The 16,956-nt window shown below is 31.7% G+C and overlaps 1 protein-coding gene across 4 annotated transcripts in view; it reads left to right on the top strand.

Annotated features, from left to right (window-relative positions):
- Nucleotides 1–16,956, top strand: part of LOC117182287 (disks large 1 tumor suppressor protein-like) — a 398,897-nt gene that overhangs the window by 131,455 nt on the left and 250,486 nt on the right. The window lies entirely within an intron of this gene.

The raw sequence follows: 16,956 nt of genomic DNA, 5'->3' as shown, positions 1-16,956 counted from the left end.
TTGAAAAGCGATTGACCAAGTGTATAGAGCTCCAAGGAGATTATGTTGAAAAATAAAAAAAAAATTACCCAAAAAAAATTGTTTTTATACTTCATTCTAAGATCTTATTGAACTACCCTCGTACAATGGCCGTAAAATAACAATGAAATTCTTAGAAAATTATCAACTCTATATTTATTTAGAATGTTGTACTCCAGTTTACGTATAGAACAAACACGTAGATTCCGGAAGGTAACGCTTTGTATTATTTATTTCATGCAATACACATAATGTGTGAAATACACAACACGCGGAGCAACGTCAACTGGACGCTGAGACGCATAGACAAAATGGATGCTCCGAGATATTTGAACGAAAATGACTCACTGGAAAAATGACGTTAGAACTTGCGCGAATATGCATCGCGCGTAGAAAAAAGTTCTAGCACTGGCCTGGCCCAGATTAGACCGCCAGGTTTCCAGCCCGGGCGCTGACTAGACGGTCTGGCCTGGGCCTGGCTAAAAGTGTAACGTTTTTTTCTGGCTGGCCTCAGGCCAGACCGTCTGATCAGCTGCTAGGCAGGGGCTGGTTTGCAGCTAGGTAGGGGCTGGTCTTCCGATAGTTATGGGCTGATCAGCCGCGAGTTATTGGCGCGTCAGCTGCTGGCTAGTCTCCATTTTAGAAGAAATTAATTTTAGACGAATGAGAATGATTGACCTTATTGGGCCCCGATTAAAACACTAAACCGGTTTATTAGATTAATTTTAATTGTGTGTAGCGTTTCAATCCGATTGAATAATTCGTTTTCAATTTTTTTTTTCAATTGGAGCCACTCTTGTGAATAGATCCCACTTGGATTTAATTATCTCCTTACACAAGGGCTTAATACAATGTTTTTATTTTAAAATTTTTTTATTGTTAAATGTTAAAATTAATAGAAGATTAATCCCGTTGAGTGGTGCAGAAAAGATAAGTTACGAATTCAAATTTCCTTAGTCTCATCTGCTACATTGTTTTCCTTCCTTTTCCTTAAAGCTCGAAACCCGCATTAGTCGAACCCAAAAACATTTTTACAAGTATCTTTAAATTTTAAGTTCATTTTTTTGAGCTGTACACTCTAAGATTACATATCGGGCAATGTATTTGCGGAACATATTTTTTAAAGATCTTAAAAAATTCGCTCTATCAACAAGCAGCAAAGAAAGCTTCCTTCTGTAAAATAAGCCGAACCTACAATGTATTATTGTTTTATTTAATTCAAACTGTTTGGAAAAAAATTACATTATGAATTGGCAATTAACTAAAAATTTATATAATATTGTTTAAAAATATTGAAGTCAATATCTAGTTTCTTGCAAAAAAATTTAGTGTGTTTTTTTAATTCAGGGTTGAACTTCAATATAAAGTAATAAAAGAAAATTCGATAGAACTTAAGATAGGACCGCTAAAAGTAGCAAAAAGACACGAAATTTTGAACGTAAAAATTCTTAACGGAATGTTTGATCGTTGAGGATCATGTCGTCCATGTTTTTGAATTCCAGTGAAGTCTTTACTGGAAACTCCAAATCATATTTTTCAGTCAAGTTTGTAACACTCACTTTCTTGGAATGGAATCCAAAAATCCAAGAATCCAAAATCCAAAAATCCCTCATTATTGGCACCAAGAATTTAAAATTAAAAAAGCTTACATAATATTTTTTTAATGTCTCTCATAAAGTCAACAATAAAGGCTTAGATACCTAATGGCACAAAAAAAATCCAAGTATTCAATTTAGAAAGATTGAAATTTCTATTGTTCTTTTTTAATGGTATCATTTTTAATATTTACAATTGAACAATTATCAGTTATAAAGCTTTATGAATCAAAATTACGTGTTACATTTAAAATTATGTGATTTTGAATGTTTTTTTGTTTTTGCAATATATAGTTTAATTTTCAAGACTTAAAATGGAAAAATCTTCAGTTTTTAGGATGTGCAATTAGTTGCATATAATATAATACTTTATTCGATATAATAAAATTTGAATTTGAAAAATATAAAAGTTTAGAACCCTTTTATAAGTAAAAAAATTTAATATTCTAAATATTCCAAATTGAAGAAATTTCAATTGTAAATTCTCAGAATGACAGAATTTGTAATTGTAAAACGTAATACTTGCATATTTGTTAATGATAAATTTTTTGACAGTTGAAAACTCCTGCATTCTAAAGACTTACAATTAATTCATATCGTTGTTAAGAGTTCAAATAAAAAATTATTGAATTTTCAAAACATATAATTGCAAACTATTCAATTTTGAAAGTTTATATCTTAAACGTATGTAATTTTCAAATGTTTGTTTTAGTGGTTTATTTATTAAGTTCTACAATTGAAAATTCTTGATTTTTTGAGAGTTGAAATTGAAAACTATTTCAATATTTAATTTGTATAATAGCAAATGATGCAATTTTTAATGCTTTTTTTGAATCAATTCAATTTTGAGGATTGAATATTAAAATTTGTTCAAATTTAGAGATTTGCAATAGACATTTTTTCTGAATATGAAGAGAAAAAAGAACAGCGTTAATTCAGTGATTCAAAATTCTTATAATTGTTTAAATACGTAACATATAGATTCTTATATTTAGAAAGAAATCAAAATCCAGGTGTTTCGGATAGTAAGTAAATAAACTTTATTTAATAATAAAATGGCTGGAAATATTTAAAAAAAGATCTAACATAGGCTAGGAGGGGGTGGGTGGGTTAAACTAGTTTGCAAAGGCTTGTTCCGTTCAGAACCTAGAACTTTACAATTTTTTATATTGATTACTCTCGATTAAAATAGTTTTTTTTTTAAAGTTACCTTTAAAATTGTCCAAAAAAACTTGAAATTTCGTAACAAACATTTTAACCAGCGAGGATTTCGCAGCAGGCCGAAAATAAGTTGTGAATTATATTAGACATGAATAGAGATAAATGTTCGTGTGAACCATATAGTTTTCCTACTATCTTAGGTCCATTTGTCACTTTTCGGAGAAAGATCTTTTTCTTGTCTGCTCTTTTACTCTATCTCAAGTTATCATACCCTGAATAAGATTTTATCCCTTTAATTACCCCTCTCTGTTTTTATGGCTCTTATATTCCCTTCGAATAAGCTTATTTCTTTTATCTTTTTTCTGTTATTCCATTATTTATCCTTTATCCTTGACTATCTTTTTATTATATTTTTTATGATCCAATGAAATGTGAAAATTGGAACGTATACATGAATCAACAATGAGGCGGGACTTATGAAACGTATCATCAAAGGCCTGTAGAAATGATCCGCTCTTCGGAAAAGTTAACGTGAGTATCAAAAATCTGGTGTTGAAGTCAGGAACAGACCTCTTGTTCAGTGCCTGGGGCAGGATATTCGTTGGAACGGAAACACAATCCTTCTCTTGATATGTCCGCGGAAACATTAATGATCTACCTTTACACCGACATTTCTCAGTCCTCAGGCTGTCGCTTTATTCCTTTCTGACACTCCATTTGATGCATTTTCTGTTTTTTTTTGTTTCCTTCTCAGTATATGAAATTGGAATATAGTTAGAGAAGTAGACAATTCGAATTTAGATGATTCGATTCCAAGGAGAGTTTGATATTTTAAGGGAAACACTTCTTCATTGTTTTTGTCCTTCCTCTTCCTCTTTATGCTAGTCCTTCTTTTCCTTAAGCTCTTCTTACTCGTTGTGTCCACCTATTTTTCCATTTCCTCATTATCATTCTTCGATTCTCGTCACCTATTTTTGCTGCCTTTCCTTCTCGTTTTCTTCTTGTTCGGTAATCCTAGTTCTGTTCCTGCTACACCTCATCAGCATCTTCATGGTTCTTCTCCTTTTCCTCATATTTATAATAATTCTTATGTCATCTTCTTTCTTCTTGTTCTTAAATAATTTCAGCCTTTTCTCCTCCTAGTAGTTCTCTTCCTCTTTATTCCCCTGCCATTCTCCTCATTCTCTTTCTCATTATTATTCCTTTTTCTGTTCCTTCTCCATCTCGTTAAAATTTCGTGGGTCTGCTTCTTTCTTCACCATACTAATTATAATTCTCGTTTTGTTATTTCTGAACCTTCACCTTTCTCGTCTGCTATTATTTCGTCCTCATTCTTCCTATTTTCGATCTCATAGTTTCTATACACTTTTACCTCTTTCTTCTTTCTTCGTCTCATTTTTCTCTTCGTGAATCTGCGCTCCTCGTTCTCTCCGTGCTCTCACGATCCTCGAGTTTTATTTTTCTTCTTCCCTTCCTTCTTTTCCTTTGCATTCTCTTCTTTTCGTTATTCCTAGATATTCTTCTCCTCCGGTTTATCAGCATCTTCATCGTTTTCATCCTCTTCATGATTTTTTCCTTGCTCTTTTTTGTGCTGCTTCTCCTTTGTCTCGTCACTATATTGATCGTTTTTATCCTTTTCCGAATGATCTTTCTCCTCTTCTACTCTTCTCCTTCTTCTCCCATTTGTTCCGTATTGTGCTCCCTTTCCGTGCCGTCACCACCTTCAACGCCATTTCTTCTTTCTAATCATCTTCATAACCCTCATTCCCTGCCTCTCCTTCTTCATAATTTTTGCCTCGTTCTTTTCTTTGCCGTCCTCTTCATTCTCTTCCTCTCTAACTCTTCTTCTCATTTTCTTTGACCTTTTTACTCCCTTTTCTGATGCTCCTCCGCTTCGTCTGCATGATCATTTTCATTCTCTTTCTCGTCTTCATCATAATTCTTTTTTTTTCTTTCCCATCCTCTGAGTTCTCTTCCTCTTTATCCTTTTCGCCTTTTCCTCATTATTCGCCTCCTCTTTCTTATTTATTCTACTTCTTATCCGCCTCGACACATTGTTTTCATCCTCTTCCCTAATAATCTTCCTCATCTGATCTGTATCATTATTCTTATCTCGTCATCCAGTTCTTGTCCTCTTTGTTTTCCCCTCCTACTTTCTCTCTCATGTTCTACCTTCACTTTATTCCTTATTCTTTATCTCATCTTCATAACGATAAGACCCTTTCTCATATTTACCATAATTGCTTTTTTTTTCTTCTTTCTTCTCGTTCTCTTTGATTTCTTTCTCTTCTTCTCTTGTTCTCATTTTCTTATTTCTTCCCTCCTCTTTAATGCTTTTCCTGCTGCTCTTCCGTCTCGTAAGTATCTACATGACTTTCATCTTCTCTCTAATCATCTTCCTCATCCCCTCTCCTATCCTAATCCTCTTTGACGGCCTCTTCGTCATATTTATCATCACTCATACCTCGTCTTTTTTTCTCGTGCTTTAGTTCTCGTCCTCTTTATTTTCCTTCCCTTTCTTCCATTTTATATTTTTTCTTCTTTACCGCCCTTTTCCTGATCATTATCATCATTTTTATCTCATCTTCCTTCAGTTCTTGTCTTTTAGTTCTCGTCCTCTTTGTTCTCCTTATCCTTTTTTACATTGTTTAACTCATTATTCCTTGTCCTGTTCCTCCTCCGTCTCTTCAGCATTATCATCCTTTGTATGCTCTTCATTGTCTTTGTACTAGTTCTTTTCCTGTTTTTCCGCCTCTCCTCCACCTCGTTACCTTCTTCCTCCGTCTTATCCTTTCTTCCTCATATTTACCATAAGTCTTCTTAAGCGTCTCCTCCTTCAAAAAATTTGAAATACAGGTTCAGGATCTTTTTAATCTTATTTCTAGCAGGATGTTTGGATTAGCTTTATTCTGAAGAACAGAAACGTTTAATTTGATTTGTTTTTTATTTTACCTTGGACGCGGCAAACTTTACACGCATGGCAGTAATTTCGCTGAGTTAGAAGCTGGATGAAACCTGTAATAAAAAATACCTATTCGTGGTCATTTTCCGACATGTCCTACTATGTATCGCAACAGCGGCTCTGCTTTTATACTCTTTTCTACTACGTCCTGCAAGCAAATTAGAGTTCCCCGACAATCATGTTTTTTAATAGTTCTACCCCACTATTTCTTTAGTATACTTATAATTAACTGTCCACTTTCAAAAACAGAACAATAACAGGAATCATACTCCGTCCCTTTTTACTTGCTTTCATTTTTCCCCTTTTTCCCCTCTTGAATTTGAAACCCCCTTTAAACTCCTAAAATGGAGAATTTTTACCCAATTTTCTTTTACTAAAGTAAGTACTAATGTTACATTCAATTTGAAATGCTTAAATTCCTAATATTTGAAGTTTAAATATGACATTCTCAACAAAATAGGTTGATATTTCACCAAATAGTTGAATTCGCAACCAAAAAGTTTAATTTTAAACCAAAGGGATTAATTTTCTACACAGAAAAAAGTTAGGGTACGAAATTTTGAAGGTAATCGATCAATCAGGACAAATGGAGGTAGATACAACATTCTCAGCTAACTATTTTTGTTTGCATTAGTAACTGTTCTCATGCTTCCAAGAAGTTTTTACTGTAATAAGAAACTAAAAATACACTTTAAGATACTTAATATTAACAAACTTATTTGTTCACGAGCAATTATCATTTAATACACTTAACTTAATCTAGAAAATTTAACAATTTTACTCTTGAGTTTCATTTTTTTCTGTACATTATGAGAGAAAGAATTTTTATTTTGTTTCTATTGTAAAAAAAAAACTTTTTGAATTTCTTCTCTGTGAGATTTTGGTTGTTGTCTCAAGTTTGAAGGTTGAATTCATGATATTCCGAACATACAGAAAGAATCATCTTGTCAATTAAAAAAAAAATGGAGTTGCCTTAAAGAAATATAATTTCACTTGGGACAAGGAATTCTTAACATATATAACGGGAATTTTTAAAAGAATTCTAACTATGTGGCTGAAGTTCTAAACATCCTAATTATCGCAACTTTTTACTGATAACTCTGCAACTCAGGACAAGTGCTAAAATGTTTGTTAATTTATATGGGAAATAATTTATTATTGAAAAAGAATTATAATGCATAATTTAAATTGCAGTTGGAACAATATTTATGGGTAAAATAAAAATGTCGAAAAATATTTTGTTCGTTTGAACGTTCAGCACTTTAGGAACATATTATAATTCGGATTTAGAAGAAAGGAGTTTAAAAATCCCTATTCCAATTAAGAATTTGTCACAATTTAAAAGTTCCTTCTTCTAAATGTTAGAAAAAGAAATTACTTCAAGTGGTTTTTAGAGTAGAAGTAGCATTTCAAAGGGGATATATTTCTGAATTGTGTTAGAAAATTTTGTTACATTGTTCTTTGCGAATTTATCTTTTTTTAGTTAAAAACTCAACCGCTTGCTGTTAAAAGTTAAACTCTTTTGTTAAAAATAAATTTTGTTGACAAATGAATTTTTTTGTTTGAAGATTCACCATTTTAATTGAAATTTCATCTTTTTTTGAAAATGTAACTAGTTTGTTGAAATCTTTTTTGGATGAAAATTAAACTAGTTGTTTGAAAATTGATATTTTTTATTTAAAGATTAAACCATTTGTTTGAAAATTTGTGTGTTGTCGAAAATTCATCTTTTTATAGAAAATTAATAGTTGAAGATGTATCAGTTTAATTGAAAATTCGGCTATTTCGTTTAAAATTCACGTATTTTATTAAAAATCGAAGTTTTTGGTAAAAAGGGATCTTTTTCTTTGAAAGTTAATCTCTTTGTTTAAAAAATTTTCTTTTCGTTTAAAAATTCAAACATTACAGTTAAATATTTATCATTTTTGTGGGGAATTCATTTTTCAGGTTGGAAATAAAATTAATGGGTTGAAAGTCCAACACTTTTGTTCAAAATTAATTTTTTGGGTCGAAGATTGATAATTTCTATTAAAAATGAATTTTTTATTCATGGTTTTGACCAGATAAATGTATTAAATAATTTAATAATAATTGTTTTTGTCTACTGGTGTAAAATAAATATTTTTTAAAATATTGTTTTTTATTTCTAAGTTGTGAGAATACATTCAATTTTGTGTTGAAAAATGATCTTTTTTATTAGAAAATTCGTCTTTTTTAGGTAAAAATTGATTTTTTTTAACTTCAAACTTCATTATTTAAGTTCTAGTTTACAAATTATCTATTTTAGTAAAAATCAATTTTTTTCTTGACTCAACTATCTCAGTTGAAGATTCATTGTTTTAGTTTAAAGCTCACCTTTTTGGCTTAAAATTGAATCATTCCAGTTGAGGATTCATCATTATAAATTGATGGAAAATTCATCAGTTAGGTTAAAATTTAAAAAAAGTATATAACCAATTCTATTTTTGGTTGAAAATTGAATTCTTTAATTTCAGAATTCAACTATTTGGTAGATAATTTGTCTGCTTTATTTGAAATTCAATTATTTCGTTAAAAATTCATGTACGTTGTTGAAAAATGGAATTTTTTATATAAAATTAATCTTATGGTTTAAACAATCACCTTTTTGGTTAAAAATTGTAGTAGGGGAGCGGCGGTTAATGTGGCGCACCCTCATTTACAGAAATTGATTGATTTATAGCGAGAGGTATTTACTGTAGTGTATTTTTTTATCTGTACTGTTTTGTATAGTGAAAAAATTTGCTCAAGAAAGCTAATCACTCAATTCTTATTATGAAAAGTTATTTTTGGGTGTTTTTTATGTATTTTTAAAGTGACAAAAACGTAGTGAAAAAGTACAGTAGCATTTTTCCGGACTAAAAAAACCTAATATATAACGTTCAAGTTGCGCACAATTTATAAGTAATTATTTAAACCTATCGTTTACCCAAAATTAATTTCATTGAACTCAGTAAACAACTTTTGCTTCCCTTTCCGAAATTGCACTAAGATTGCGCCACATTAGCCAACTCGGAAGGATAAATTGGCACAGGCACACTTTTTGTGAAACTTGATAATTAACTACTTTATATTATATCTATATTATTTTACTACAGTTTTCAACATATTTAACTTTTAACGAAGCTTTTTATAACATGTGCGCCACATTACCCGCCGCTCTCCTATTCCAGTTAAGTGTTCATCACTTTATTTAAAAATTCATCTTTTTGGCTTAAAATTCAACTAACCCAGTTGAAGATTGATAATTTTATTTGAAAATTAATTTATTTTGCAATTTTTTGTGCTGCTTCCTCATCACATGTTTAGAATAAGCACATAAATGAAAATAAATATTTACGTTTGACTGAAAATATAAATATTTGACATTTAGTTGACTTGGAAAATTGAAAAACTTTACCGGGATAACCGGGAATGTTCGGAATAATCAGTTTGACTATTTCCATGCTTTCAACGGCTATACCTGCAACGTTTCGTACCGCTAGTTTTTTCTGTGTACTAAGAAGACAAATTCTCAATCAAAGAGGTGAATTTTGAACTAAAACGATGAACAGTCAAATAAATGTTTTTCGATTCCTACGTTCAAAGATAAGCTCGGGTGTATTGAGAAGGAGAGAGTGGAAAAGCTATATACTCGAAGTTACGAACGTTCATATGAACAAAATTGAAAAATTTTTTCCGAATTTTGTTTGGCTTAAATCATCAAGGAGGACAAAGAATGATATTTGGTCTTAAAAAAGTTTTCGAATTTTTAATTTTTACGGGACTAACTACAAGTATACATCATACATTATTCAGGCATGCTAAATGAAATTTTGATTGCTGATATTTGAAAATATAAAACGTCAAACGTTCTCTTTTTATATCCCAACAATGATAGTGTGGGTGTGAATGTTCGATAGAACCCCTAAAATCCACCCTTATGGTGTGCGCACCTAGAATCTTAAAAATGCAAAGTTTCATTATCGATATTAAAAAAAAATTTTTTTAAATCTTCTTTTTCTAATCCCACAAATTATAAGCAAGATGAGAATTTTTTGCAAGATCCATATATGGATCTTTGGCGTTTTTACGTTGCGAAATACCGACAATCTAACTTGTCATTTTTAAGATTCTAGATGTGCATACGGGTGGTTTTTAGGGGTCATGTCGAAAATTCTCACCCACACTAATTTGTGAGATAAAAAAAGGATTTTTGACATTTTTATTTTTTCAAATATCGACAATGAAACTTTTAATTTTTAAGATTCTGGGTTCGCACACCGTAAGGGTAGTTTTTAGGGGTGCTACCGAAAATTTTCACTCACTCTATAATTGGTGTGATATAAAAAGAGAATGTTTGATGTTTTTATATTTTCAAATATCGACAATCAAACATGTCATTTTTAACATTCTACGTTTGCATACAGTAAGGGTGGTTTTTAGGGGTCTTTTCGATCATGATCTTCTGGTCCATAATTCGTAGAATAAAAAAGAGAATATTTGGCGTTTTTATTTCTTAAAATATCGACACTCAAACTTGTCGTTTTTAACATTTTAGATGTGCATACAGCCAGGGTGGTTTTTAGGTGTCTTGCCGAAAATGATCGTCTGTTTTATAATCCTTAGGATTAAGAAGAAAGGATTTTTGATGTTTTTATATTTTCAAATATCGACTATCAAACTTGTGTTAGGCAAGTCTGAATAATGGTTCATTTTATGGGTATTTAACCCCTTAAAATATTTTTATGCCACAATTCTTTCCTACAGAATATTATTTTTTGCCCTTCTCAATGATTTAAGCAACAACAACAAATAATTTGTACATTCTCATCAGAGAAGGTATTAGATTTGTTTAAAATTTAACGCCCCCCTCCCATTTTTTGTCAAATGTCCACGTTTAGAGACCCCCTGAATTAGAAAAACGGGGTTTTACGAATGTATCTGTGTGTATGCCCATATACAGACCTTTAGTCTGTCTGTGAGCACGATAACTTCTGAAAAAATCATTCTAGCAGATTGGGATTTGGTACACTTTTTTAGTGTCCTAGACTAAACGTCAAGTTCGTTAGCCAGCCAATTTGGATAAAAGTTCAAAAAGGTCTGTACGGATGTTTATAGTATTAAAGAAGTCCAACAATTTATCCTTATTACTTTTTTGATAAAACCAAAAATTACCAGTTATGGCATTTACGAAATTCCAAAAAACAGACGAAAATAACCATTTTAAGTCAAATAACGCACGACATGAAAAAACCTCAAAATAAAAAATGTTGTTTTTTGAATGCCCTACAAGATGATCATAGCAACTTTTTGAATTTTCTTGAAAAATCGAAAATTGAAATTTTCACAGCATAAAAGAATAATGGAAAATCAAAAAATTACATTTTTTTCATTTAACAATTTTACAGTATTTAGGGATAGTATTTAGAAGTTATAACGGTAAGGCTGCTGTGTAGGCCGTATGTGTAACGTTTAGGTCATAAAAATAACATTGGAAATGAGCAAATTCAGTTGATGAAAAAACGGCAGAAGTTTCAACAAAATGTTCAATAACAATATTTTGTTTAAAGAATGCGCATTTCACAGAAAAAAATGGGGGTTCACCGAAGTGGCGGCTCAAATAAAAGTTGGTGTCATTTAGTACTGAAGCTCAAATAGCTGGTAAGTTAGGGATCGATATACAGTTATCGACCGATGACTTGAGACGAAAAGTTTCTTGCATATGAATATGCTTTTATATTGACAACTTTGCTACATAACCTGAAAATGATATTTATCAACTCATTATATCTATTATAATGACGGTAATATTTTGTGATTTAATTAACTTCATTAAGTTATGTCCATCAGAGTTCGATCACTTGTGTGCTTTAAGCTAAAAATTAAACAGGCCAACATAGTTTTGTTGTTGGAAAGTGGAGTGTCATTTCCGAAGTAATTTTTTAGGTAGAATTCGAATCCGGGGTTAGAATTGGCCCATCACGTCAGAGTTTTAAAATATTGGAGGTTATGTACCCAAAAAATGGCGTTTTTGGCTACTTTTGAGGTTATGTACAGACGACACCAAATTTTTGGGGATTTTTTCTTTAATTGTGTCATATAGTGCTGCTCTGTCTCTTTAATTTGGGAGTCGCAGAGTTCAATTACCATTTTTCTATACCAAGTTACGCCAATTTGAAATTACGAGATATGTCCCATTATATCTTGAGAATTTGCTTTAGTTCGGGGTTGTTGATGTCTACCTCAAAGTATTTAAAGCAAATGCTCAAGACATAATGGGACATATCTCGTAATTTCAAATTGGCGTAACTTGGTATAGAAAAATGGTAATTGAACTCTGCGACTCTCAAATTAAAGAGACAGAGCAGCACTATATGGCACAATTAAAGAAAAAATCCCCAAACATTTGGTGTCGTCTGTACATAACCTCAAATGTAGCCAAAAACGCAATTTTTTGGGTACATAACCTCAAATATTTTAAAATTCTGACGTGATGAGCCAATTCTGACCCCGGATTCGGATTCTGCGTAAAAAACTACATCGGAAATGACCCTCCACTTTCCAAAAACTGACATGAACCCATTATTTGCAGGCCTGTGTTATGTTATTAATTAAACAAAATGTCGAAGTGGGCAAAGCGAAAAATAGGTTCTTTATAAATAGACTCAAGTAAAATAGCGATCATTCAGAACACCAACTAAGGTATCATTTAGAGCTTATTTATCGTTTTGGGTTACTTTTCAGCAAGTGGGATTAATTTTTGTTGCAGCTTCTTTGGAACCAAAAATGGGTTCTAATGGAAACCCCAGTTTTTTCAGTGTTTTTTCAAGACAATGAAACAACGTCTGTTTTCATATCAATGCATGTAATGAATTATAATAATATACATTTATGGAATTAATATATAATTGCATGGACAAACTTTAGTGCAAAGCACGAGATACGTGATGAGATGTGTTCAGTAAAGCCGAAGGAGCTTTAACAAAAGAGAATTCACAATCACCCAATTACTGTGTTCGATGCCTTGACCTTCAGTTTTAAAAAGTCTGTGCACAGAAACTGAACGCAAAGAGCCAGATACATACATTATCGAGCGCAAAGCGCGAGAAACAACAGTCGCACGCCCTAGGCGCGCTCAAACTTGCGAGCGATGAGAATATGCCCGCTTCAGCAGGCAGATTTTTTTATTTTCTTTCATATGAACGTTCGTAACTTCAAGTACATGGAAAAGCTGGCCTTTGCGGATTTTGTGAATAGATATAACGGCGTATCTGTTCAAAACCGACACCCCATTTCTGACGGATTTATGAGTCGAGTAATCTGACAGACAGGGTAGGCCGTACATCTCGAGGAAGCGTCAGAATTTGCGTTATGATGGCACAGGGTACCAGCATCGCGAGGCAAGAGGCAAAGTATCTGATCGTACTTTACTTATACTTTCAATCTCGAGAGTAAGCCGCCTTCTCACCCTTATCCACCTACCAACCCCCTCATACTCCTTACAAGCGCGCCAAGTTCGTCGGCACTATTTTTTCAAAGCGCCTCTTCACCCTCGAATCCTCACTCTTTAGCCTTTCCCTGAGAGTGGAACTAAGAAACGAAACTTTTGTCGAATGTGAGGAACTAAAAAAGGGAAGGGCAACCTCGAAGCGACGGCGTTGAGGGTAAACATTTCTTGCCAGGAAGTCTCTCAGAAAAATGAGCCGGGGCTTTTGTACCTACGATTTTGTCTTTCTTGGGAACTATCTCCATTCTTTTCCTGATTTTCGTGGATCAACTGCATTTGCTTAGAACTTCTTTTAGGAGTGATTCCGATTTCATACATTCTCATCTCTTATCGAGGGCCCGGATGCAATGAAGGCACGAGAGTGGTCCAAATATGCATTGGAACTTTCATTCATCGAATTTTCATGCATATCACCCCCAAATTTGTTGTAATTCACAGAAAGATAAATGCATTTTTTGTTGTTGAAAAAAACAAATTAATTTTTGGAGGTTCCGCAAGCGCCATAAAGTTTAACACGTGTTCCCCAGAAGGTAAAATAAATGTTTTTAAAATTTTATTTAAAATCTTCAATATTAGGTGAACCGAGTTGAAACTCAACATTTCTTTGTAACATTAGCTATAGAATACAAATAAATAATTTATTTTTCAAGTATCACCTCTATAAGCTTGTCTTATAGGGTTTCAAAAAACCAATAAGTATAAAATTGAGTTTTGCGACTTTTTGGCGCTAATTATGATTTTTTAGCGGTTTTTAAATATTTACTAATAGTTTTTAATACAAAAAATGGTACTTTCTACTGATAATTAGATGTCTACATACATTTTTAAAAAAACTTATTTTTTAGCAGTTTTCTCTAGAAGAGACTTACAAAATCGCGTTTTTCTCTAGAATTTTTCAACTTATTTTAAACTTCTTAGTCTGATCTTCAATTGGAGTGAGGTGATCATTAATTCAAGTGAACCATCATTATTGATTAAAACATGTATTATTTGTTTAAATAATTAAAATTCAGGAAATTTAAATTACATTAAAATAAATTTTAGAATCCTATCAACCGTTCAATAATCAAGTTAATTCGCAGAATTCCTGAAAATAAAACCAAGAATCCAATGACCAAATTTGAACTACTACCTACCTGCTCAAATTTTTCTTGCCTTGATATGAGCTGTATGAGTGCCAAAACTTTGTTGATTGTTTTGTTACAGATGTCTTTTGTTTTTATTCAATAATAATAAGAATAAAAAAGACTAAACCAATAAAAAAGAGATTAAAGGGAATTTGGTTGGTTGCCTTTTCATTTTTCTTTCCTCTTTTTTATTTGTTGTAAAAAAAAGAATTTTTTTCTTTTCTTTTATAGGAAAATTGTTATCTTTTTTCAAATTACAGTACAAGCATTTTCTGGTGGTTGTCCAAATTTGGTCGTTGGATTCTTGGTTTTATTTTCAGGAATTCTGAACATTAACTTTTAAATAATATTCTATTTAAATGATGTTAGAAAGCTGCTATTTCTTGCTAATTTTTCAACAACTTTTTGCCCACTTTTCAGTTAGTGAGGTAATAACACAATATTATCTTTGAATTTATTAAAAGTTATTCACTTGAAAATACAATTTCGTTAGCTTGTTCTGGGTAGAAGATTAAAGGGCTGTTAACTTCAATAAGCTTTAATATCCAGTAAACTGAACAGCTCGACACACTCGGAAGGATTATTCTAAAGCTTATTGAATCTCGAAATAATCCACATGAATTTTCAAGTGTTTCAAGCGCCTTAAATGAATCTAAATCCCATGATGGCTATTCCAAAGGTAACGAATTATACCACGCTAAAAACTTTTTCATGATCCAGGCTAGTTAATAAAATCATAGGAGGGAAAAATTCAGCAAAAGTTGCAAAATAAGAAAACTGTTTAAAATTTCATCTGAAACTAGAGACGATCGAAAAGGAAACATAAGTTTCAAATCTGACAAAAATGAGATATGGGGATTATAATTTTTTTTAAATGTTGTTTATTTTTGCGATTTTGACATGTTTAATCAATTAATTACGTCTTAACGAAATATCATAAAAATCATCAAAATCGTATGCCATCAGAAAGCTCAAATACGGTTGTAGTACATTTTCTAGCGAATGGACAGGTGCAAAGTTTCATGCTCATAAATCGTGACCTATAAGAGCTAAATGATTTTTTTTTATTTTACGCAAAATTACGTCTCCCATAATTTATCCTGTGACAGTTTTCCCCTACACTGAGAAAGCTGTTTGTCTGGAAAAACACAAATTTTGTTGGCTTAAGAAAATTATTTTGTTGCTCTTCATGCAACAAAACTATCTTTTTTAACCAACAAAAGGTCTCAACATAAAATTTTGTTGGTTAAAAAAATATTTTTGTTGCATGAAGAGCAACAAAATAATTTTTTTAAGTCAACAAAATTTTTGTTGTTCCAGCCAAACAGCTTCTCAGTGTAGGGGAAAACTGTCACAGGATGAATTATGGGGGACGAAATTTTGCGCACAATAAAAAAAATGATTCAGCTCTTATAGGTCACGATTCATGAGCATGAAACTTTGCTCCTGTCCATTCGCCAGACTCTGCATGTACTAGAAAATGTTCTACAACCGTATTTGAGCTTTTTGATCTTTTGTCCATCCCAATACAATGTTTGGTTGAATTGACAAAATTCGTTTCTTAACCTAACAAAATACTTTTGTAAGGTCAACCAAATTATTTTTGGTCTCAAATAAATTGTCTTGCTGTATAAACAAAATAATTTTGTCGGCATTACTTATTTATTAAATGATTATTCTTACTAAGTTTAGTTTCAAAGCAACTTATTATTTCGATAAATGTCATTGAATAAAAGAAGTTATTTCAACTAATTATATTCAGTGATCGAAACAAATTACTCTGAAATAAAAGTCAGATTAAATTACAATGTAATCAATCAGTCAATTACTTTGCTACAAAACAGCTTGTTTACAACTGATTCAAGTTCTGAGAGCAGAAAAATCGTCATATAATACTGATAAAACATACCATAAATTACGGATAATTGATTAAAGGTAAGAAATAAAAATAATAAATCTACAAATAGATAATCGAAATATCCTTATTTATTTTCAAAAATATAAAAATAGAAATATTGTTACATCTGATATAGCATCAAAGTTTTAAAGATGGGTCGCGTTATTCATGATGTTTATTCATAGCAGTTTGATTACTTTAAACAGCACGTATAAAGACAACAGAACACGCGGCATGCGTGGTTGCAGATTCCGTTGATCTAACTAAATAGTTTTGTTCGTTCAGCAAAAATTTGTTCACGACAACAACAAAATTTGTGTTGAGAACACTGAAAATAGCAAAAAACGTGTGTATTTTTGTTGTAGTTGTTGAAAGTTATAATATATTATATACATACATACATATATATATATTTTTTTTTGTTCTGTACTACAACTTTTTGTCTGATATCATTAATCTAAAAAGAAACTGTTCGTAAAATCGATCACGAGTAACTTGCCCTGAAAAATAGGTCAACAGTGGTCAACTTTCGGAGGCAATAACTTATGACCTCTTTATAAGCAGAGCTTTCCAGGTGAGGTCTAAATAAAGACACGGGTTTAATATACGGTTATTAATATATGTAATTCTTTATTAAACCATCCGATCAGTCAGAGAGCTTAGACTGAACTGACAACAGAACCACATAC

This window comes from Belonocnema kinseyi, chromosome 10 (assembly GCF_010883055.1).
Source record: "Belonocnema kinseyi isolate 2016_QV_RU_SX_M_011 chromosome 10, B_treatae_v1, whole genome shotgun sequence".
NCBI lineage: Eukaryota > Metazoa > Arthropoda > Insecta > Hymenoptera > Cynipidae > Belonocnema > Belonocnema kinseyi.
This window is presented reverse-complemented; position numbering and strand designations above follow the sequence as displayed.